Genomic DNA, 23,636 nt, shown 5'->3' on the forward strand with positions numbered 1-23,636 from the left:
CTTAATCAAATCCTCAAAAGGAAAGGCAGAGGAAAACACCACCAAGCCTTAAAAACTGAATATGACCATCCAATTTCAAGAAGCCAGTTCTTCATTGACACTCTTGTTATTTAAGATTTGATGTAAGATGAATGGATAAAAATGATGTGATTGATATCTATCTATCTATATACACACACACAGAATGGAATCCTTGTTGTTTAGTCCTTGAGTTATGTCTGACTCCTCTGCAACCCCATGGACTGTAGCCTGCCAGGCTCCTCTGTCCATTGGATTTCTCAGGTGAGAATATTGGAGTGGATTGCCACTTCCTTCTCCAGGGGATATTTCCAACCCAGGAATCCAACCTTCATCTCCTGTACTGGCAGGCAGATTCTTTACTGCTGAGCTACCATCGAAGCCCAGTGGAATACTACTCAGTCATAAAAAAGAATGAAATTTTGCCATTTGTAGCAACATGGGTAAACTTGGAAAGCATTATGCTAAAAATGAAATGAGTCAAACAGAGAAAGACAAAAACTATATGACATCACTTATATGTGGAATCTACAAAATACAACAAATTAGTAAATATAACAAAAAAGAAGAAGACTCACAGATATAGACAATGAACTAGTGGTTTCCAGTAGGGAGAGGGAAGGAGTAAGGGGCAAGACAGGTGTGGGGAAGTGGGGGCTACAAACTATTGGGTGTAAAGTGACAGTCAAAGTGTTACCCACTCAGTCATATATGACTCTTTGTGACCCCATGGGCTGTAGCCCACCAGGCTCCTCTGTCCAGGGATTCTCCAGGCAAGAATACTGGAGTGGGTTGCCATTTCCTTCTCCAGGGGATCTTCCTGACCCAGGGATCAAACCTTGGAGTCTCCCACACTGCAGGCAGATTCTTCACCATTTGAGCCACCAGGGAAGCCCCAGTTGGGTATAAAATAGGCTCAAAGATGTGTTGTACAGCACGAGGAATATAGCCCATATGTTGTAATAACTGTAAATGGAAAGTAACCATTTAAAATTAAGTATTTTTTTTAAAAGATTTGATGTCCAAAGGGAAAGCCTGTTTGTTCTGGAGAGAAGATGCCACACAGGATTCTGCCTGGGAGGGGTCGGATGCAAGAAGCCCACCCCACAGGGCTCTGGAGGCTCAAGCTGGCCTCCTTCTTTCCTGGCAAGCAGTGAACTCCAGGATATTGCTCAAAGACAGAATCAATACTGAAAACATTTCCAAGTTGGTCTGGAACAAAATTTTCACAGAAGGTATCTGAAATAGAATAGCTCACCAAAGGATCTATATTAACAGGTAGGGGGATTTCTATAACTGCACCCAGGATAACCTCAAAGCTGCAACTGGAAGAGACACCCCCTAGAGAGCCAAATAGAAGCCCACAGAAATAGCGAGCCAGGGGGCTCCTAATAACATCCCCAGCCCCTGCAAAGAATCAGAGAGCTTTAAGCAGGCAGACTGCAGGAAGCAGAGATTACAGACAACACAGAGACAGGACAGTCTCGGTGTGGCACCATGGAGCTTCGATGCCTCCAGCCCTGGCTGGCAATTTCCTTCTGAAATAGCGCAGAGCCTTTTAAAATTATATGTTGCGTCTCCCCAGCCTCAAAGAACTTCTGAATGTAATGATTACAAGGAAGTTGCTACATGAAAAGAGCCGCTGCACGGAGAATTTATCCTCTTTCTTCTCACTGTTCCCACTCAAGTCATCATCTTTGTGCAACACATCCGTCATCCCTCACTGGAAGAGGAAATAACTCCAGCAAAGTGCTCAAAGGCGTCATTGAGTGTGTTAGTTACATTCTGCTGTGTAACAAGTCACCCCCAAAACCTAGTGACCTAAATGTTAATGGTCACTTCTTATTTCTCATGGTTTCTGTGGGGTGGGAATTAGGGAAAGGCTCAGCTGAGCAGTTTCCGTATGGGGTCTCACAAGTGATTACTATCAAGTCTCGGCGGGGATGGTATCCTTGAGACCAGTTAAAGGATCCATTTTTTATTCCAATGGTGGCGGTGTGCTTTATTTATTTATTTTTAATTTTGGCTGTATCTCGAAGCATGCAAGATCTTAGTTCCCTGACCAAGGATCAAACCCATGCCCTCTACAGGGGAAATGCAGTCTTAACCACTGGACCACCGGGAAGTCCCAGAGGATCCATTTTTAAAGTGGCTCACTCACCTAGCTAGCTGAGTCAGTGCTGGCTCTTGGCCAGGGATCTCAGCTCCTGTCCACATGGGTCCCTCAAGACACGGCAGCTAGCTCCTGCAGAGCAAGGGATCCTAGAGACCAGGACAGAGACCAAGCCTCGGAAGTCACAAATTGTCAGATCAGCCAGGAAGGACCAGCCCTGATCCAGTGAAGGAGAGGACTACACAGGAACATGAAGACCAGGAGCCATCCCGGAATGTGGTTCCCAGGGAGTCTAAGACACTGACCATTAAGTGCCATGGGGTGGAGCAGATGACCTGATGCCCGCCCCCCACCTCCCCCCGCCACCTTCCAATCTGGCCAGAATTTCTGAGGATTGAGTGCCTCCCAGGAGCAGCCCCCCTCAGTGACTGATGGACCTCGGTGTACACAGGGACCAGATCCCTCAGGCTTAGAGTGGGAACCCTCAGTGAATTATGCTCCAGTTGCACCATGGCAACTGGCTTAACAAAAACACCCTTTCTCACTTCCCCACTCCCCAGATGGTGTTTCCTGGGTTCATCTCATACATAAACCATATGCACTGAGATTACTAACTCAGGTTCTGCTTCTGGGAGCCAACCAAAGGCCAGGAGGGCACTGACAAGCTTCCTGTATTCATGGAGCTTTCATTGAGTTGGGAGGCAAAACAAGTGCCTATAAATCAGACTACATGGCCTCAAAAACAAGCTATAAGCTAATAATTAGGTTCTTAAAGAAAATACTATGTTTGGCAAAACCTCAGTTGGCAAGATCACAAGAAAAACAGAGGAGTGGTGGGAAAACAATAAAAGTGACATTCTATGTATTTTTTAACTACGGTAAACAGGGACTTCCCTGGTGGTCCAGTGGCTAAGACTCTGCACTCCCAGCGCAGGTTCAATCCCTGGTCAGGGATTTCACATGCCACAATTCAGACCCACTGCAGCCAAATAAATAAATTTTAAAGTAAATAAACTACAGTAAATAAAGCTTCCAGAAGGCATCTACAAAAACAGACAAAATGTGTTCAGGTTGACTATTTGCTCCAAGAAGTGGCCCTGCTCCTAAATGATCTTCCTCACTTGCCCCACAATCATGGCTCTGGTGCTGGGACCTGCTGATAAGTTTTTTAATAGACTGGACTCAAGAGATGATCTCACATGAAATAGTGTTCATCCACACCATGAAGGAGTTCTCTCTACAACTTGCTTTTCCTTGGATCACGTTAAGAAAAAAAGGAAAGAAACCTCAATGCTGTGTTCAAGGTTATCTTTAACAAAACATGCATTGATCCTCTTTCTCTCCCAATGTCCCTTGCCCCTGGACTGAGCCATATAACTGCTTGGAGGTTGATGGCTGTCTTTGGGAGAAGATTCTAGAAGAGAAAAATTGCAGAGGTATGTTGGCTGCGGTTCGGGGAATAATAATAAGCTGGGGGAAGAAACAGTAGGAGGCATTCAGTATACTACTTGAGATGTGTTAGCAAAATAGGACGACGGTGAAAGACACAGATTCGTAAACCCAAGAGTTCTGGATAAGAACTTACCCAGTCCTTGATCTTAGGCGCGTTACTTTACCTTCCTAGGCTTGGCTCCCATTTGTGAAATGGGGATAGTAAGAATAATCAGGTTATCGGGAATATTAAAAGATTTTTTACCCTAAGTGCTTAGATTAGTACCTCATATTGGATTAGCCAAAAAGTTCATTCGAACTCTTCTGTTACATCATATGAAAAAATCTGAACAAACTTTTTGGCCAACCCAATGCATAACAAATGGTACAGAAATACTAGCTATATCTTTTTTTTTAAACCTGGTACAGGGTAGAACCTTAGTAAAATTGTTTGATTTAGAATGAAAGAAAATAATGATTTGTATGGGGAATAGCATTCAAATTAGCTGGTTAGAGCAAAAGAGCCGTTTTGCTCAACTACCCTGGAGATTTTTTGTAAAACAGGTACCATTCCAATCATATTGGAATATACATATCCTGATACAAATCCACATTGTTGTTGTTGTTTAGTCACTAAGTCGTGTCCAACTCTTTGCAACTCCATGCACTATAGCCTGCCAGGCTCCTCTGTCCATGGAATTCTCCAGGCAAGAATACTGGAGTGGCTTGCCATTTCCTTCATCAGGGGATCTTCCCTACACAGGGATCGAACCCATGTCTCCTGCATTGGCAGGCAGATTCTTTACCAATTAGGCACCAGTGAAAAAGTGAAAGTCACTCAGTCATGTCCAGCTCTTTGCATGGACTGTATGTCCATGGGATTCTAAAGGCAGAATAGTGGAGTAGGTAGCCTTTCCCTTCCCCAGGGGATCTTCCCAACCAAGGGATCAAACCCAAGTCTCCCGCATTGCAGGCATATTTTTTACCAGCTGAGCCACCAGGGAAGCCCCCAAATCCATACAGTTTTCAGCCAAAAAGCTGTGACTAGCTCTAGAATTCAGTGTTTGACTGTCTTCCACCACAGCACTTAGCCTCTCGTTCTTCACTGGCTGAGTGCCCATGCTGCCCCAAACGGAGGTTCTGAAAGGGTGTTAGATCACATTTCGCTTTATCCTGAGGACACACCGGCCAAGCCTCAAGTCCCAGCAGAAAAAATCTCGTTCTACAACCTTTTTCAGGCTGCAAGTAATAACAAGGCAATTGTAAGAAGTAATATAATGACTTTAGTGGGTTGGAACTGCCATTTTTAAATAAGCAAAATGAAAAATTCAGTGCAATGCACATGTAAGAAAAAAACAATTGAAACACACACACACACACCACTCTGCCATGTAAATATATTTCTTACTGTGAGTCATGTTAAAAAGTTCAAAAGATGGACTATAGCTCCTTTATGGTTTCTTTCATTATATCTATTCCTTTATTCAGCATCTATCCAGCCAGAACCCCTCAACCACATTCTCTGAGACCACGTTTGTCTTGTTCATTGTTCATAAACAATCACACAAGCCCAGTGCCTGGCACAGAGCACATATTCAATATGTTGATGAGATTTACGTTAGTCCACAAGCCCCACAAACCCCGAGTCCACTCATTTTTCAGCAAGTGTGTTTATTTTGCCTCCCAAGTATCATGTGTGCATTTCTCCTTTCCTATTTCCTTCCACTGTCTTGAACTAAGGGACTGAGGTAGGCTGCTGGCATTGACTGGTTGCCCTGCCAACTATGGTCAGTGGCCAGCGCTTACATATGTGGCCCAACCTTTCCCAGGAGAACATGTTCCTCTTACAAATGTGGACCCTGAGGCCCAGAGCAGTGACTTAACCTGCTCAAGGTCACAGAGCTACCACATGTCACTGTAACCTGACACTCCTGCCCTGCAAAGGCTGTGGATACTCAGTACAGAGGAACTTGTCTACACTCTCCTCCAGATGGAGACTGGGGTCCCAGGGGGCCTCTGGCGCATTTGCCCGAGCCAGTGAGCTCACAGGGAACTGAGCGTGGCTCTCCCACGGTTCTCAACTCCTGGCAACGCCACCTGTGTCACCTATACGGGTCCAGCTGAGGTAAAACTCCTTCCCAGGGGACCTCTTTGCTTCTCCAGCAAGTCTGTAAAACAAGAGGGGCTGTCTCGGCAATCTGGTCACAATAAATAAGACTGGAGTCACACAACCACACACTTTTTCTCACACTGAGATAAAAATTCTTCTGGTATTAAAAAGATCAATCATAGCTTGCGCTTCAAAATATCTACAAATGTCTCTTTAAAATACTTCACCCATGTGTTTTTGTTCTATAAACACTATTAAAAATTAAGAAGGAAAGATGGAGCAATTACCTTCTGAGGTTTCATTCTGCCTTTGCCTCTCCCCTTTCTGGGGCCCTAAGTGAGTCACTTCTTTCTCAGTTTGTCCGTTTCTTGGGCCACAGTATGGACAAATAACCAACACCTAAGAAACATTCTCTGAGACCACGTTTGTCTTGTTCATTGTTCATAAACAATCACACAAGCCCAGTGCCTGGCACACAGCACATATTCAATATGTTGATGAGATTTACATTAGTCGACAAGCCCCACAAACCCCGAGTCCACTCATTTTTCAGCATGTAAGAAACATGCATGTATTCCTTAAAAAATATTTGAGGCACCTACTAAGTGCTAGACTGTGTGAGACTTAAGTTCACATGCATTTAATCAGAGAAGGTTTTGAAAAGAAGCCAAACTCTCTGGGGGACTGTTTTTTAATTAAATGAATGACTGGATGAATGACTGGATGGAAGAATAAGCACCATTCTAAAGTCCTACCAAATAAAAGAATCTGTCAATAGAAACGCAGCTTTTAAAGAAAGAGGCACAAGCTCAATGGCCAAAACATTCCAGGTGTGGCACTGGGTATGAAGTCCGCTTCAGAATAATGTCCACTCTCCTGAGACAAGAAACTTCCATTTAATATCATTTGCTTCAAGTATGGAATATTAACCACAGCCATCCTCTCGTGTACTCATTCATCCATCCATTCACCATCGATTCAACAATCCATCCATTCATCCACCCAGTTACCCACCCATTCACCCATTTCTCCATCCATCAACCTACCTACCCAATCATCCATCTACCCATCCTTCTATCTAGTCCTTCAGCCAATCAACCATCCATCCCTTTATCCAGCCCTCCCTTCCTTCTTCCCTCCCTCCATTCACCCAACCACTGATCCAGTCCATTCACTCATCCCTCCATCCATCCATCCACTCATCCATCCATCCACTCATCCAATCCATCCATCCATCCCTCCATGCACCCATCCCTCTTCCTCTTCCTCTTTCCATCCATGTATCCATTTACACAGCATGCATTAAGCACCAATTTCGCAATTACTTCAGGAGCTGTCTCCCCTCAGAATACTCCCTAATCCTGGCTGAATTGTAATTACCACTTTGTTTATTCCTCTATGATGGTTTTAACACATGACTCATGTCTTTCCCTGGGAATGTGACCACAGCTCTACCATTTAAGAGAATTAAGTTTGAGTAATTATAATAGAAATAACAATGATGTTATCATTTGTTGAGAATTTACTATGTCTAGATTATTTGACAAAAACTCACGATGGCTCCCAGAGATACCAGAGAATCACCCCCAGCTTAAACTCCATGGACACACTGCTACAGAAACAAGGCCAGAATGGCAGGTGCAGGCCTGCCCAGACCCTGCCCCTGTTCGCAGGAGAGGGGAGGGGTCTGGGGAAGGATGCCTGAGCCTCATTCAGTCCCATTCTCCTCCTGCCCCTGGAATAAGACTACCCCATCTGTCTTTCATCTTCATTTTCCCTTGAAAAGCCTCTGAACATCTCCCAAAGTTTAAATCTCTAACCCCTAAAGTAAAAACTAAATGGGGGAAACTGGAAAATGACAAAATCAGTTCCAAGTATGTGAGCTGCATCTAAACTCACTGGAGTTTTAGGGGCTTTTTCTCCCCAGGAATAACCAAAAACTTTATTTGCCTCCACTCTGAACTCAGTGATGCCCGGCTGCCCCCCAGCCTGGGAAACAGCCTCTACTTGACAAATCTGTTCCTGCTGCCAAGTCCTGGCTGCTTCCACAGGGCTCTCCTGTTTTGAGGTCTCCTGCACCCCAGGATGTCATTTAGTCATAAGTCATGTCCAACTCTTTGTGACCGGATGGACTGTAGCCCACCAGGCTCCTCTGCCCATGGGATTCTCTAGGCAAGAATACTAGAGTGGGTTGCCATTTCCTTCTCCAGGAGATCTTCCCCACCCAGGGATCCAACCTGTGTCTCCTGCATTGCAGGCAGATTCTTTACCGCCGAGTCACTAGGTGCAAAGTGCTGACTCATTAGAAAAGACCCTGATGCTGGGAAAGACTGAAGGCAAAAGGAGAAGAGGGCGGCAGAGGATGAGGTGGTTAGAGGGCATTGTCAACTCAGTGGACATGAACTTGAGCAAACTCGGGGAGATAGTGAAGGACAGAGGCGCCCGGCAGGCTACAATCAATAGGGTCGCAAAGCATCGGGTACAATTTAGAGACTGACGCAAGCAGCCCCAGGAGACTGAACCAGGCGGCCATGCTCTCTCTGGGTCTGTGGTCTGTGCCAGGAGGGGCTGCTGACCATCCTGAAGTTTCGTTCTGTGTCCAGCTGTCCTGCTGCACTGTGAGCCCCTAGCTTCGGCTCTGCCTCCCAGCCCTGAGTGCAGCACACGGCAGGGCCATGAGGATGGAGGACACATCCGAGGCTGAGAGTCCCTGGGCACCTCAATGAGCGTATCTGAAGCATCAAGGAAGCCAGCTGTAGAAGAACCACCCAATCATAACTCTTCCTGTGAAACCTTTGGAAAAGCTCGCCTTGGCCCTCAGTCAAGCAGATGGTCAAGCCGGACAATGAAAGCAAACATTAACCCAGTGCCCCCCATGTGTCTTGACACTGTAATCCCCACCAAAATCTTAGTTATCTCCACTTCACAGATGAAGAAACAGAGGCACAGAGAGTTATGTATCTTGCCCAAGATCACACAGAATATGGAAGACTCAGGACCTGACCCAGTCTGCTCCAAAGCCGGTTGTCTCTTCTTCCGTACACCACCATGGACTGCAGCAGAGAAGGATAAAGAAGGAAGGGTCTGTTTTGTGCTCTCTTACCAGAAACTAGAGGGAAATTCTCCAAGCAAGGGCTTCCCTGATTCCATTCACCCACTAACGCTCTGTACACCAAGTTCAGCTCAACTGTTCGGTTGTGTCTGACCCTTTGTGGCCCCATGACCTGCAGCACGCCAGGCCTCCCTGTCCATCACCAAGTCCTGGAGGTTACTCAAACTCATGTTCATTAGTCGGTGATGCCAACCAACCATCTCATCCTCTGTCATCCCCTTCTCCTCCTGCTTTCAATCTTTCCCAGCATCAGGGTCTTGTCAAATGAGTCAGTTCTTCGCATCAGGTGGCTAAAGTATTGGAGTTTCAGCTTCGGCATCAGTCCTTCCAACGAATATTCAGGACTGATCTCCTTTAGGATGGACTTGTTGGATCTCCTTGCAGTCCAAGGGACTCTCAAGAGTCTTCTCCAACAAGAATCAGAGGAGCTAACAGTTCCTTTGTCCCAGGCACTGTGGTGATTGCCTCAAATGCATGAGTTCCTTGCTCCTCACAATGCCTCATGAAGCCGAAGCCATCATTTCCCCATTTTACAGATGGGAACACTGAAGCCCCCAAAGAGTGACGCCACGTGCCCAAGCTACGGAGCAGAGTGGATTCCTAGCTACACCCTCATTCCCAGCTCTTCCCCTCACTTATTTGTCATCTTTTTGGGTAGCTGTGCACGGGTTCTCCAGGCAAAGTGTGGGGTTTTAATGCAGAAAGAACCAATTAGAAATCAAAGTATATTATTAGAATTATGCACTAAAGAGGCAAAATTTTCATTCCTCGCTGAACTGCCACGCAGGCAAGAAAAGTCCAAGAGTGACGCTGAGCTTCATCCGTGGCCAGGCCAGGGATGTGGTAGAGATGGGTCACTCCTAAAGCAAGGAGGCACCCAGCCGCAGCCTCGCATCTGACTACTTGCTGCCACCTTGTGACGAACTGATGCAATCGCAGGAGGGGAACACGGCGCCCATCCGCGGGGGCGAGGACAGCTGGGGTCCCCAACAGTGATTCTCACGGAGAATCCCTGAGGCTTGCCCTCTGAGAGATTCAGAAGCCCAGGGGGATGGGACGTGGCGCCAGCCCCCAGGAAGTAGATCCCAGTCCTGAGTGAATAAGTTGGTGGCTAGTGGGGTGTGGGGACCCAGGAAGACAAGAGGGTGGCAGCTCCAAGGCAGCCCTCTCCTCTTCTGCTGGGGCACCCAGGCTAAAGTGCCCCCCGAGGGGTGACGTCCCAAGGCTCCCGGGCAGGATTCTGGGTGCACAGCCAGACACTCTGCCCGAGACCTTGGAGACCCCGGGACTCCATCCCCATCCCCTTCATCCCATGGGGAAGCGAGGAGCCCCCATTGCCCTCGCAGGGGAGGTGGTGAGCACAGAGCTCCTGTCTCAGTCGTGGTCCATACCTTTCTGGAAGCTGTTCTCTTACCATGCTCTTTCTTAAATATACTCTGGGCTGTGGGTTTATTTTTCTGGGAGATGAATCAGACTGTGTTTCCTTTGGAGTCAGAGTAGTAAGTCCAGAGCCCCCAAGGTCAGGGAAACATCTCGGGTGTAGACCCCGAAGAAAAGAGCGGAGGGGCTGAAGTTCCAGGCTTGGAGTTGGACGGATCTGAGTACAAATGGCTCCCATGGATCGTGCCCTGTGTGACCTGGGCCAGCCCTTTACAAACACAGCTCCTGTCTGTACCGTGGAGATGATCACACCTGCTCCCTGGGTCCTCAAGAGAATTCCGTGAGAGGAATGTGGGCCCTTCTACGAGTGCTGAGCAGTCAGGGCCTCAAATTGTTTGCGGTTACCATATTTACCGTGTCTCCCTCAAATCCTCACGCTCTCGTTGCCCTCTCCCCTCAGAATCACTTAGTGATGGTAGGACCTCGAATAAGTTAGTTGGCTGCTTGTACTTACAACTCACCATCCAGAAGACAGGCCAAACAGGAGCACAGCTATCTCAGAAGGATGTGGTGAGGATTAAACCAAACAATGTAAGTTTAGGGTTGAGCGCACTGCCTTGCCTGGAGAAAACTCTTCATAAACGCTACCTCTGACAGAGAACGCTTGCCCTTGCTGAAATTCAGGATGCTGGAGAGGGGTCCGGGGTGGGGGGACCCCTGCCAATGGCGGAGGAAGAGTTTCGGGCCAGAATTTCTCTGCAAAGGAAATGGGGCTTCAGCTTCATGTTGGCTCCAAAGGGGCTCCCACCAAGCTGACAATGGGGTCCTCGATTTGTCCTCGGCTGGAGAAAGGAGAGCAGTCTCCCTGTCAGGCTGTAAACTGTTGCAGCCCGATTCCCTTCCAGTGGAGAAAAGGGATTTACATAACCGAGCAGCAGAACATCGGTGGGCAGAGAGACGAGTCAAAAGCGGATGCAGGCAGCAAAAGGCATCAGTCACCTGGAGGGACCACGGGGCAGGAATCCCAAGAGAGAGGAGGGCCCAGCATGGCTTTGCCCGTACGTCTCCTGCTCTCCTGGTTTCTGATGCTTAATCCACGGCAACAGTATAAATACAAGCCACCCACCCTGAGGGTGGGTGTTGCCGGTTCCAGTTTGCAGGAAAGGCTAGGACTCTGAGCATGATCTGGGGAGCCTGGGGCCACCTCTAAGCGTCTCTTCAGGGCAAAGTGGCCACTCAGGTCCCTAGGAAACAGCATGGCTGCAGATCTGCACAACCACCATGAGGTCTGAGCCCCCCAGGACAGCTTATAAAACACCACTGTGAGCTGTTTCATCCTGCAGTGACCCCCTTCCAGGCAGGTGCAATATGTTATTCCCTGAGATCGGGGTAAAAAGGCTGAGAGATTCAGCAACTTGTCTAAAGACAGACCCCACCCTCCAGGATCACTGATCACTCCCTGAGGTCATGCTGGATGCACGGAGGGCACCATGGTGCACGGAGCTCAGCATGAAGAGGGACCATTTGAAGGGACAGCATCATCCCTGACCACTCTCCCACAGCCTCACCCCTGCTGCCTCCTAGGGAAGTCTAACCTCTCTATCACTGTTCTCTTGCTCTGTTATGTCCATCTCTTCCCTGGAGAGTCCCCTGAGACACAGAAACATTCAGTGTCAGGATGAGGGTTTGCTGTTTCAGACCCTGACACATACACTCAGAAAGCCCCAGGAATTGTTCCTCTTCTTCCTTATATGTTCTAACAATATTAAATGGATAAGGGGACAACTCCTCAAAAGAAAACCACAATTCTTAACAGTGTCTAGAGCCCCAGTTTTTCAAGTGAGAAGTAAAGAGTCTAGTTTGGCAACCAGGATGCAGAAGTCCATGTACACAATCCCAGGTGTTGTCTTTTTCAAAATGCAACCTGGTATTATGTGCAGCACAAGTTGCATCTGCAAATATCTCCACTTACTCCGGGGTTGAAATACCGCTGCATAATTGGCAACACACCCCATTTTATAATTAGCTGTTGGTAATTCCTATTATTACTGTTACCCTTAATTTATTTGACTGCAAAAACAATTGCACTGGGGAGACTACAGAGGCAGCTTGTGTTCCCCCAGCCAACACTTAGCTCCTCATCTGACTTTTTCAAGCCAGGCTTCTTAAGAGCCAATCCAAAATTTCAAACTCTTTTAAAGTAACATCTGACACCCTAAGACCTCCCGCTAAACTACACAGAGACCAGCTAAAACACACACAACTGCTCCATAGAATATTCTACCTATTTGTACAGACAGTAGCAGTTTAAAAATGAATCAAATTCCTATAGCCCTGAGGGATGAAAGTTGGAATAAATAGCAAAAATAATAACATTTGCTGTTACTGAGCCCTTATGATGCATTCAGTTCTATGCTAAGCACTTGACATGTACTATTTGATCTAACGCTCCTAATAACCCCCACAAGTAGATATCATTTTTCCCTTAGCCCACTGAAACTCAGGGAGGTCGGATAATTCGCCTCAGTCTGCACATCTAGTAAACAGCAGAGCCTTGACTGGAACCCAGGGACACCTGATCCCTGAATCTTGCTTTGAACTCCATGTCAACTGTCTTGCACATGTAAAGGAAAGTCAAGGCCATTTAGTCCAATCAATGTTGTCTGCTCTCCCAGGCAAGACTGAGCCATGGAACAGAGCTGGACACTATGGGAAAAACAAGGAGGGCAGATGAGCATACAGGTATGCATGCACAGGTGTGCACGCACGTTCACACACACACACACACACAGCAGCAGCAGCAGCAGCAGCAACTGGAAAGAGGTGTGCTTTCAAACTTCCCATCCTCTGGCCCGGAGATTCTCGTGGTGAGATTGGGTCTGAGGGACGTGATCAGAAATGGTACAGAGACAGACAGGGGTGTGCATCAAAGCCTTGTCCACACCAAGGGGAAACGGGCTTCAATCTTGCTGTCCGACTGTGGAAGAAAGGTGACAGACGTCACACTACACCCACATAGTGAAATGTTTTGTACAAACAAATCGTTTTGAAGAATACTTAATAAAAAGGGGACACGTTCATGAGATAAACTTAGAGGGAAAAACAAAATAACTTCATGTTGACAGTTTGATTCCAATTTCAAGCAGCCCAAAGGTAATGCCACAAAATTTTGATGTGGTTATTCCTGCATCACAGGTTTCCCTAGTGACTGACTCAGTGATAAAGAACCTGCCTGCAATGCAGGAGATGCAGGTTCTATCCTTGGGTTGGGAAGATCCTCTGGAGAAGGAAACAGCAACCCACTCTAGTATTCTTACCTGGGAAATCCCATGGGCAGAGGAGCCTGGCGGGCTACAGTCCAAAGGGCCACAAAAGAGTCAGACACGACTTAGCAACTAAATAACAATGCCTGCATCACAGGATTAGGATTTTTTTTCTTACTGTGTCATTCGGTACTTATCAGTTTTTCAACTGATTTTATTTTTCACAGGAAAAAATAATTATTTTAAGTGGTCCCTACCTTGCCGGAATCCACTAGAGATGTCTTATAAAATAGTTTGTACAATATGATCTCATTTATAAAAAATAAATATACATGTGTGCATATATATACACACATATTCAAAGGAAGAAACATACCAAAATATTAACAGTAATCAGGCCAAGATAATGCGATAGCAGTTTGTCTTCACTTTCTTTTTACTTTTCCATATTTCCAAAATTTTCTACAGTGTTATAAATAGATAACACTTCGTAATTTTAAAAACTATAGTTTGTCACAAACATTATTTCTTCCCAGGTGGTCATTGAAGCGTCTATGTTCGAACCCTGCGATGCAAGGCCATTCTTATCTCTGGTGCCTTTTGAAGCCCATGTGTTCACACAGAAAACCCGTACCTGTAATAATGAACTTGGCATTTCTGTTGAGGGGATGTCATTCACATGACAACTTGGACTGGTCTAGGGACTTCTTCAATCCTGGGAAGAAAAGAAAGTAGGGGAAAAGGATCTGCTCAGAGCCCAGCAGGGCTACTGGCATGAACAGTGTGCACATCAACCTTGCTCCCTGCTTCCTGTGATGGAAACAAGCTCTAAAGCACAGAAGGCTACTCATGACCCTGCCTCTCCTGCTATCTGAAGGACGGGCATCAGCCCGTCATCACTCGGGGCTGCCGTACGTGTGCACAGTCTTGGAGAGGGCTGGGTTGTACCTGTCAGCATTGCACACATACAGCTCGGCTACTGCGGCCCAAGCCAGGCAGGAAGTGTGCTGCAGTGGTTACCAATCCAGACCCGGAACTCAAAAGGCCTGAGCTAGAGTCCTGTGACTTCCTAGCTAAGTGAGTCTTGGGAAGTCACTAACAGTCTCTGGGCCTCAGTGTCTTCATTGGCTATATATGGATAATAATAGAGTAACTTGCTCTTGTGGGTTGTGGTGAGGATTAAATGAGCTAATACGTGTTAGGTGTTTTGAATCTGTCCGTCTCTTGGTAAACATTCAACAAGTATCTCTGTGTTGTCATCGTCATCATCCCAGGGCTTTGCCCACCCAAGGGAGCCACTAGGAACTCAAAGATGATAAAGACAGAGGGCTTCAAACAGCTTGTAGAGTTGAGGGGAAAGGCCTAATGAGGGTACGACAAGAATAAGAATCCAAGGTCAATCATGGTGACCATCACTTCACTTCACTTGCTCAGTCGTGTCCGACTCTTTGCGACCCAATGAATCGCAGCACGCCCGGCCTCCCTGTCCATCACCAACTCCCAGAGTTCACTCAAACTCATGTCCATCGAGTTGGTGATGCCATCCAGCCATCTCATCCTCTGTCATCCCCTTCTCCTCCTGCCCCCAATCCCTCCCAGCATCAGAGTCTTTTCCAATGAGTCAACTCTTCTCATGAGGTGGCCAAAGTATTGGAGTTTCAGCTTCAGCATCATTCCTACCAATGAACAACCAGGGCTGATCTCCTTCAGAATGGACTGGTTGGATCTCCTTGCAGTCCAAGGGACTCTCAAGAGTCTTCTCCAACACCACAGCTCAAAAGCATCAGTTCTTCGGTGCTCAGCTTTCTTCACAGTCCAACTCTCACATCCATACATGACCACTGGAAAAACCATAGCCTTGACTAGATGGACCTTTGTTGGCAAAGTAATGTCTCTGCTTTTGAATATGCTATCTAGGTTGGTCATAACTTGCCTTCCAAGGAGTAAGCATCTTTTAATTTCATGGCTGCAGTCACCATCTGCAGTGATTTTGGAGCCCAAAAAAATAAAGTCTGACACTGTTTCCACTGTTTTCCCATCTATTTCCCATGAAGTGATGGGACCGGATGCCATGATCTTAGTTTTCTGAATGTTGAGCTTTAAGCCAACTTTTTCACTCTCTTCTTTCACTTTCATCAAGAGGCTTTTTAGTTCCTCTTCACCTTCTGCCATAAGGGTGGTGTCATCTGCATTTCTGAGGTTATTGATATTTCTCCCGGCAATCTTGATTCCAGCTTGTGCTTCTTCCAGCCCAGCGTTTCTCATGATGTACTCTGCATATAAGTTGAATAAGCAGGGTGACAATATACAGCCTTGACATACTCCTTTTCCTATTTGGAACCAGCCTGTTGGTCCATGTCCAGTTCTAACTGTTGCTCCCTGACCTGCATACAGGTTTCTCAAGAGGCAGGTCAGGTGGTCTGGTATTCCCATCTCTTTCAGAATTTTCCACAGTTTATTGTGATCCACACAGTCAAAGGCTCTGGCATAGTCAATAAAACAGAAATAGATGTTTTTCTGGAACTCTCTTGCTTTTTCCATGATCCAGTGGATGTTGGCAATTTGATCTCTGGTTCCTCTGCCTTTTCTAAAACCAGCTTGAACATCTGGAAGTTCGCAGTTCACGTATTGCTGAAGCCTGGCTTGGAGAATTTTGAGCATTGCTTTACTAGTGTGTGAGATGAGTGCAACTGTGCGGCAGTTTGAGCATTCTTTAGCATTGCCTTTCTTTGGGATTGGAATGAAAACTGATTTTTTCCAGTCCTGTGGCCCCTGCTGAGTTTTCCAACTTTGCTGGCATATTGAGTGCAGCACTTTCACAGCATCATCTTTCAGGATTTGAAATAGCTCCACTGGAATTCCATCACCTCCACTAGCTTTGTTCCAGTGTTCTTTTGTACTTAGAAAGTAGTGATACTTTCTAAGGCCCACTTGACTTCACATTCCAGGATGTCTGGCTCTAGGTGAGTGATCACACCATTGTGATTATCTTGGTCATGAAGCTCTTTTTTGTACAGTTCTGTGTATTCTTGCCACCTCTTCTTAATATCTTCTGCTTCTGTTAGGTCCATACTATTTCTGTCCTTTATTGAGCCATAGGGAGGTATAAAAGGGAAAAGAGGTCAAGATGAGAGAAGGCTTCCCAAAGGCAGCGGCAATGGAGGACTGAGCCCCTGGCTTAGCAGAAGCTCAACAGCCACTGGCTGAATTCAAGAAAAAGGCTGTGAAGGCTGAAAACTCAACAGGCAGCTCTAGGGACAAGGGCAGGAGTTTAGAGGAGTGGGAGCAAGAAGCAGCAAAGGCTGAAAGAAAGTAGGGAATGACTTTTGGGGCCAAGAACCTATACAAGGAGCTGAAGCATGGGCCCAGGCGAGGCGCTGAGACTGGACAGGATCCATGGTTCCCTCTTCTATCTCTCTGTCATGTAAATTCCTGCCATCCCTCAGTTTTCTGCTGAAGCTCATCCCCTCAGCAAAGCCCCCTCTGGCCCCGGACCAGACCGGGCCCCCAGCCACATGCTGTGGGTGCACTTTCAGAGCACTGCAGGGGCACGCATACACGTTAGTCTAGCTCTTCGTGGAATGCCTGATTCCCGCACTAGACCATAATCTCCACAAGGGTACAGGCTGTGTCTCATTCCCTCGTCCTCTACCCCCAGCCCAATGCAATACCGGAGACAAAGTAGCAAGAGGTAAAAATGTTTGTTGGATAAATGAATGAATGAATAAACAAAAGAAACCATCAAATTAAGATTTTTCTCGTGCTCCTGCTAAGGACCAGCCACGGTCCGAGCAGCAGTGAGCTCTCTGGAGATGCTCTCTACCTCCCTCCTACACATGAAATGGAGAAATGGAGAAAGAAAGTGTTATTGATATATTTTGACATCCTAGACTAAAAGCTGTTATACAAGAAGCAAAGAATTAATAGCCATCATCTCTCAAATTTATACTGCACTACTCAAGGGCTGAATTCAAGGACTTTTTAAAAACAGCATCAAGTACTCCTCTTCACACTTCAGTCCTTCTGCCTCTCCTTCTCTTCTTCTCTTAACCTAGCAATCTTGCCCACAAAACGGATCTGAGAAAGAAGAGAAACAGTGGAGCTTCACAGCCCATTGCAATGAGAATCTTAGGGGCTTGGGGGTGAGCTGGGAGATGTAAAATCACCATTGCAACCTACAAGAGAAAGATGAGAGCTACACATGGAGCTCTAAGGGACAAGCTTCCCCTTCCCAAGACCCCGAAAAAGTACCTCTAGTGCGGCCTTGACGGGTATAAACTAGGTCAACAGTCCAGTGGGACTTTGCAACATGTCAGAACATAAGAGCATTTAAGGAGTTTTTCTCCAAAGAGCAAAGGGTTACCAGTCTGCTATTTTTCCCCAGAATGAAAATGACCAATTAGTTTGTAAACAACCTGGAGGCTACATCTAATACGACCTATCTTCTTGGATGCCGTCCTGGAAAGTGTGCGCACGTGCGCACACACACACACACACTTCACCTTTAGATCACTGGGAATGCATGGGATAGTTTCCAGGAATTTAGGTAAGCATCAAAGAGTGGCGCCATCAAGTCACCAGTAGCTTATGGTCATGGCTGAGGACACAGCAGAGCTGGTGGGAATCTCTATGCTGTCCCTTATAATCCAGCCAACCTCCCTGAGCCTCAGTTCTTTCCACCTGCAAAGTTCATTCATTCCCTGCAATCATTCATTTATTCCACAAATAGTCACTGATGGAGATTATTGTGGGAACCAAAAATAGAGCCATGAACAAGCCAACGGTCTTTGTCTGGAGAGCTGATGGCCTCCAGATCAGGCAATGACAATGACCTCAGAGGGTGGGTGCGTGACTCCAAGGCAGTAAGAATAATGATGGCTGCCATTCATTGGATTCCTACGACTGCCAGACCCCGAGCTCAATTTGAGATTCATGATCTAATGGAATCTTCGCAATAGTTCAGTGAGATAGAGATCACTTAAAGAGGGAGAAAATGTAAAAGAAGAAGCTAAGCAGCTCTCAAGGCCATACACTAGTCACAGGTGGAGCCAGGATTCAAAGCCAGAGCCAGCTTCCAGTGCCATGAACTTAACCCTCAGCCCCACTCTATGTCTGGCCCAAGCAGCTGGCATTCCCAGGATGTACAAGTCCCTTTTCCTGAGCTGCTCGGGTTACATCCCAGCCTTCTCTCCCCTAAGACACTTCGGCTCTTCTTTCCTGGCTTCAGCCAGAAAAGATCACAGCACACTTGTTGAATGAATGCTGGCTTACTTTTTTTTTCCAGTTTGGCAATTTAAAGTAATTAACGTCATTTAGTCAGGCATGTTATTAAGTCAACATTCAAGGGAGGGTGGATCAGGGGAAATGAATATAGCAGGTTATATAAATATCAATTTACTCACTGACTAAAATATCACAGAACTTCATCATATGTCAAATATTTCAGTCCCTTTTATTTTTGCTTTTTTACATTCAAAGATGACTCCATTACTGACACAAGTAGAAGAACAAGTCTATGTACAAAGATTCCTGGGAAATAACGGTAGCAAAGGCATAGGGGAGAATTAGCAAGATGGGATGTACTTTCTGCCTGCCCAGCGCAGATGCTGCTCTGCCTTCTCCTAGCCATGTGGCCAAGTCTGCCTCGTCTTCTCACGAGTTTGCCCTCGCTGCTCCTAAGAGACTCGAAGGACCTGCAGGTGGAGGCAGCAGTATCTCCCTGCCTCCCTCTACTCCAGCAGGGGCCTGGTTCAGACAGAGGAAGGGTAACAGATGTTGGGAGGGTGGACGGTCAATGGCAAAATGGTAAGAGTACCGCCCATCTCATGGTGAAGCTGACAGGCAATGTGTAGGATGGGCCGTCCTTTGGAACCATGCTGAGTCTCAGCACCAAGGGTCCTTGGAGCTCTGTGGAGCACAGCAGGCTCAGGGAGAAGCAGATCCCAGAGCTCAGCAGCATCAGAGCCAGAGAAAATAAAAAGAAATAAATATGAATGGAATAGTTACTTTTGCATCTGGGAGTCGGGCTGGTCCTCCACCTGACTGTCCCAGCACTAGCTTTGAGATCTTGGGCCCAGGTTCCTCAAATGCAACACAGGACGGAAACTACTCAGGGCCGGTTGTGAGGATTAAGTGAAAGGGTCTCTTCATGCACTTGCTCATTCAACAGATGCTCAGGCGGCATCTCCTCGGGCCAGACACTGGGCATGCCGAGAAGGACCAAGGCCTCATTCCTCCCCTCTGAATGATGACTGCTGGTCAGAGAGGAGATGAGAAAACAAATAACTGCCCGCTAGGTATAATAACAAATACCAGATGCAGCGGCTGCTCTAAGAGGAGGAGACCCAATGTAACACAAGTACAAATATTCTTTGCAAATTCTCTAAGTGCTAAGCAAGAGATTAGGTATTTTGAAGACTGCTGCTCATCTGTGCTTCCCAAACTTCACTCTCCCACTTGCCTCCCCTCCCTCCCCTCACATCTTCTCCCCATTGCCCCTATCATGCCATCCCTATATTGCCTCTAACTGGGTTTCCCATGCCAACGGCAACTGCTGTTGCTGCTAAGTCACTTCAGTCGTGTCCGACTCTGTGCGACCCCATAGACGGCAGCCCACCAGGCTCCCCCGTCCCTGGGATTCTCCAGGCAAGAACACTGCAGTGGGTTGCCATTTCCTTCTCCAATGCATGAAAGTGAAAGAAAGTGAAGTCGCTCAGTTGTGTCCAACTCTTCACGACCCCTTGGACCGCAGCCTACCAGGCTCCTCTGTCCATGGGATTTTCCAGGCAAGAGTACTGGAATGGGGTGCCATCGCCTTTTCCAGCCAACGGCAACACTTGGGACCAATTAAGGTGGCCGCTGGCAATAGGAAGAGGCAAATGCAAACATGGGTAATTAAGAGGACAGGGGTCACAGCCAGATGGCCCTGAGATCAAGAACCAATGCCACCATTTATACTAGCTTTGTGACCCTGGATAAGTCACTTCGCCTTTCGGAATCTAAAGGTCCTCATCGAGAAAATGGGGCTCTCAGAGCACCCATCACATGGGGTTCTTGAGAAGGTGAAATAAAATTTACACAGAGACCTTAGCATCAAACGAGGCTGATGGACATTAGCTATCACCATCTATCATTGTTATTGTGGAAAACACAACTTGAGTCTCAAAGATTAATGCTATACATTCCAGAACAAAATTAATTCAGCCAATCATTTACCCTGGTAACCACTTTTTTCCCTTAACACATTTATTAGGTTATGAAATCAATTTATTGCTCACAGCCAGCCCTCCAAAATGAATAGAATAGAACAGGTTAAGGTAGTCTAGATTAGGGTAGAATAGAATAGAAGGGAACAGAATAAAATACAGGAGGGCAGAGTGCAGTCAAATCAAACAGACCACACTGCACTGCCGGAAATAAAGCTTAGTGGATTCATAAAACTGGTGTTTCCCTTGTGAAGTTGTGCGGAATGGGTTCACTGAACCATGTTTTTCTCACTGTGGACCATGGCCAAAAAAGTTTGAAAGCCACTGACTTAGAAAAAATGCAATTGTGTGCCGAAGGAGCCCCCGGGGGAGCAATTCTTGTACCAGGGCGATTAGGAGTAGCCTTTATGGGAAGCAGATGGCGTTTTTCATAGTGATGTTCACCAAACAATTTTCTGTTAAAGGGTTGGTAACCACAGGTCCCAGGAACCTATTTGGTAAGAAGAAAAACCATCGTTGACAGGTCAACAAATTTCTCCTCATCTTACAAATTGGAGAATAGCCACTTCAACTCCGCTCAGTGATTTATAAATAAGCTGCTTCAACAATCAGACATGCTCCTGGGTACCTTCTGACTTAAAAGATAAAATGCCTGACAAAGCCCCCATATCTATTGCAGAGAAAATCTCCAGTCACGCCATGCACGCCAACGAGGGCTGCACCCCGTGCCAGCTTTAGGCTGGGTTCAGAGGCTGAGGACCACCAGCCCAGGCCCAGGATGGAACGGACTCCACGTGGACACACAGACACGGAAGCAAAACATGGCGGAAAGATGTGCGCATTTCCTCCCAGCAGGAAAGAGAGGGAATAACTGGATCTCTAGGGAAAGCCAGAGCCTTCCCACGGTGGCATACAATAGCATTTCTCAAAGCACCGTCAACGGACCCCATCAGAATTAACTAAGACACTTGTTAATGCAGATTCCTGGGCCCCAGACCAAGCTTACTGAGTCCAAATCTTTTGTGATGGGTCCCTCGGAATCATACATTTTAAGCAGCTCCCCGGGTGATATTTCTGCACACCGAAGTCTGACATCCTCCAGAGTCAGGGCTCAGCAACCAGACAAGGACAACAGGGTCAGCCGTGTAGGCTGCTGGAATGCCTGGGCCGAGGCGCAGAGGCGTGGCCCAGCCTGATGAGTGTGGGACTGTGTGCTGCCGCTGAGCGTCTGGGGCAAGGATGCCAAAGGTGGCCACAGCAGCAAAAGCGACTGTGGCCCCCCGCACAGCCCTGCACGCCTCACTGAGTATCCCACGAATGCTTGTCGAAGCAGGAAGGAAGGGATGAGGGAAGGAAGAAGCAAGAAAACATTCCCAACATTTGGTCAAAAGCCAACGGGTTCTTATAAGTCTGTTAACACAGCTAACGACTTTCCCAAACCATGAGACTCTCCCCCAAAAGAAGCATTTGGTCCTGTGAACCTCTCTTGTGGAAAAGGGGAAGGTTGAGACCTCAGGCTTTCAGATGGATTTATTAGTAATATATAAACACTGTCGGGCTTCCCGGGTGGCTCAGTGGTAAAGAATCTGCCTGACAATGCAGAAGACGAAGGTTTGATCCCTGGGTCGGAAGATCCCTTGGAAAAGGAAATGGCAATCTACTCCAGTATCCTTGCCAGAAAAATGCTATGGACAGAAGAGCCTGGCGGGCTACAGTCCATGGCGGGCTAAGTCCACGGGGTCGCAGAGAGTCAGACATAATTGAGCAATTGCGTGCATAAACACAAACACTTGGTTAACCATTCAGTTTCCTACTCACTTCACCAATGCAGATCCTGTTACTAAGGGGGCCATTCCCTGCTGATGCGTTGGGACAAAATATTTTGGCTGTTAAAAAAGAGAGACCTTGGGGGAACGGTTTCTCTAGGTGAAAGTCAGGCTTAAATGTGATGTAATTCAAAGAACTGTTACAAAGGCCCCTCTGCCTGGAGAGTAGAAAAGACATCCTGTGGAGGGTGGCAGGGGAGCTTTGAAAAGCTGGGGCGGTGGGGGAGGGCATGGGGTTAGAGGCTGCCTCCCCCAGTCCTGGGAGAAGCCAGCACAGGATCATGATGCCTTCCTCCCCTCTATGGCCTCAATGCCCTGATCAACACACAAGCAAGAGGGCTGAGAGGAGAAATGTCAGCTGTCACATATGGCCCACTCCTGACGCGCTGTGACCCCTGGGGCACGCCACCAGGTCCCAAGCACATACCCCCAGGTTGGAAGGGCTGGGCTGGTTCCCACAACCTGCCCCAACTAGGAGATCTCACCCGCTTCTGGGTGAGGCTTCAGGCTCAGTAGGAAGGTAGGAAATGGGCACCGAATTCTGATGCCTGTGGGGTGTTGGTGTCATTGTCGTTCAGTTGCTCAGTCATGTCCAGCTCTTTCTGATCTCATGAACTGTAGCCCACCAGGGCTACCCCGTCCCTGGGATTTCCCAGGCAAAAATACTGAAGTGGGTTGCCATTTCCTTCTCCAGCGGATCTTCCCAGCCCAAGGATCAAATCTGTGTCTCCTGCTTTGCAGGCGGATTCTTTATCACTGAGCCACCACGGACCACATAGCAAATTCCCAGTATGATATGACACGGACGGCTCCACAGAGCAAAAATCACCCAGCAAGCTTCAACAGACTCCATAGACTAACATGCCAGGGAGGAGCCAGACTCAAGACTCTTCAGGAACCTCAAAATGCCATACTGTTGGGCCTGATACTGGGAGGAGGAGGGGCTGGTGCTAAACGTCCCCCCATTAAATCCATATCATTTAGTTCTCTCCTCCCAGCCAGATGCTCCAGCTCAGCTCAGAGGGGCTGTGCTGGGTGCAGATTCTCAGCATGTCCAGGGGCCAGGCAGGAGGAAGAGAAGGGACAACTGAGCTGGCACGATACCAATGCAAATCACCTAAACTTGCTTTCTGGCTTCTCACAAGGTCTCATCCTGGTGGAGGTGCTGGAAGGAGCCT

At 47.2% G+C, this 23,636-nt stretch overlaps 1 protein-coding gene and 1 long non-coding RNA gene across 3 annotated transcripts in view; both read right to left on the bottom strand.

Moving 5' to 3' along the window:
* Nucleotides 1-23,636, bottom strand: part of CACNA2D3 (calcium voltage-gated channel auxiliary subunit alpha2delta 3) — a 908,562-nt gene that overhangs the window by 869,452 nt on the left and 15,474 nt on the right. The gene's annotated exons all lie outside the window — the stretch shown is intronic.
* Nucleotides 1-23,636, bottom strand: part of LOC129634734 (uncharacterized) — a 60,955-nt gene that overhangs the window by 30,578 nt on the left and 6,741 nt on the right. The window contains exon 2 of one of the 2 annotated variants that reach the window (XR_008705856.1): nt 14,062-14,142. The exons of the other annotated variant lie outside the window; for it this stretch is intronic. This is a non-coding gene — a long non-coding RNA (uncharacterized LOC129634734). The remainder of the gene's footprint in view (nt 1-14,061; nt 14,143-23,636) is intronic. 2 annotated transcript variants of the gene reach the window in all.

The sequence above is a fragment of the Bubalus kerabau genome, chromosome 20 (genome assembly GCF_029407905.1).
Source record: "Bubalus kerabau isolate K-KA32 ecotype Philippines breed swamp buffalo chromosome 20, PCC_UOA_SB_1v2, whole genome shotgun sequence".
In the NCBI taxonomy this organism is placed as follows: domain Eukaryota; kingdom Metazoa; phylum Chordata; class Mammalia; order Artiodactyla; family Bovidae; genus Bubalus; species Bubalus kerabau.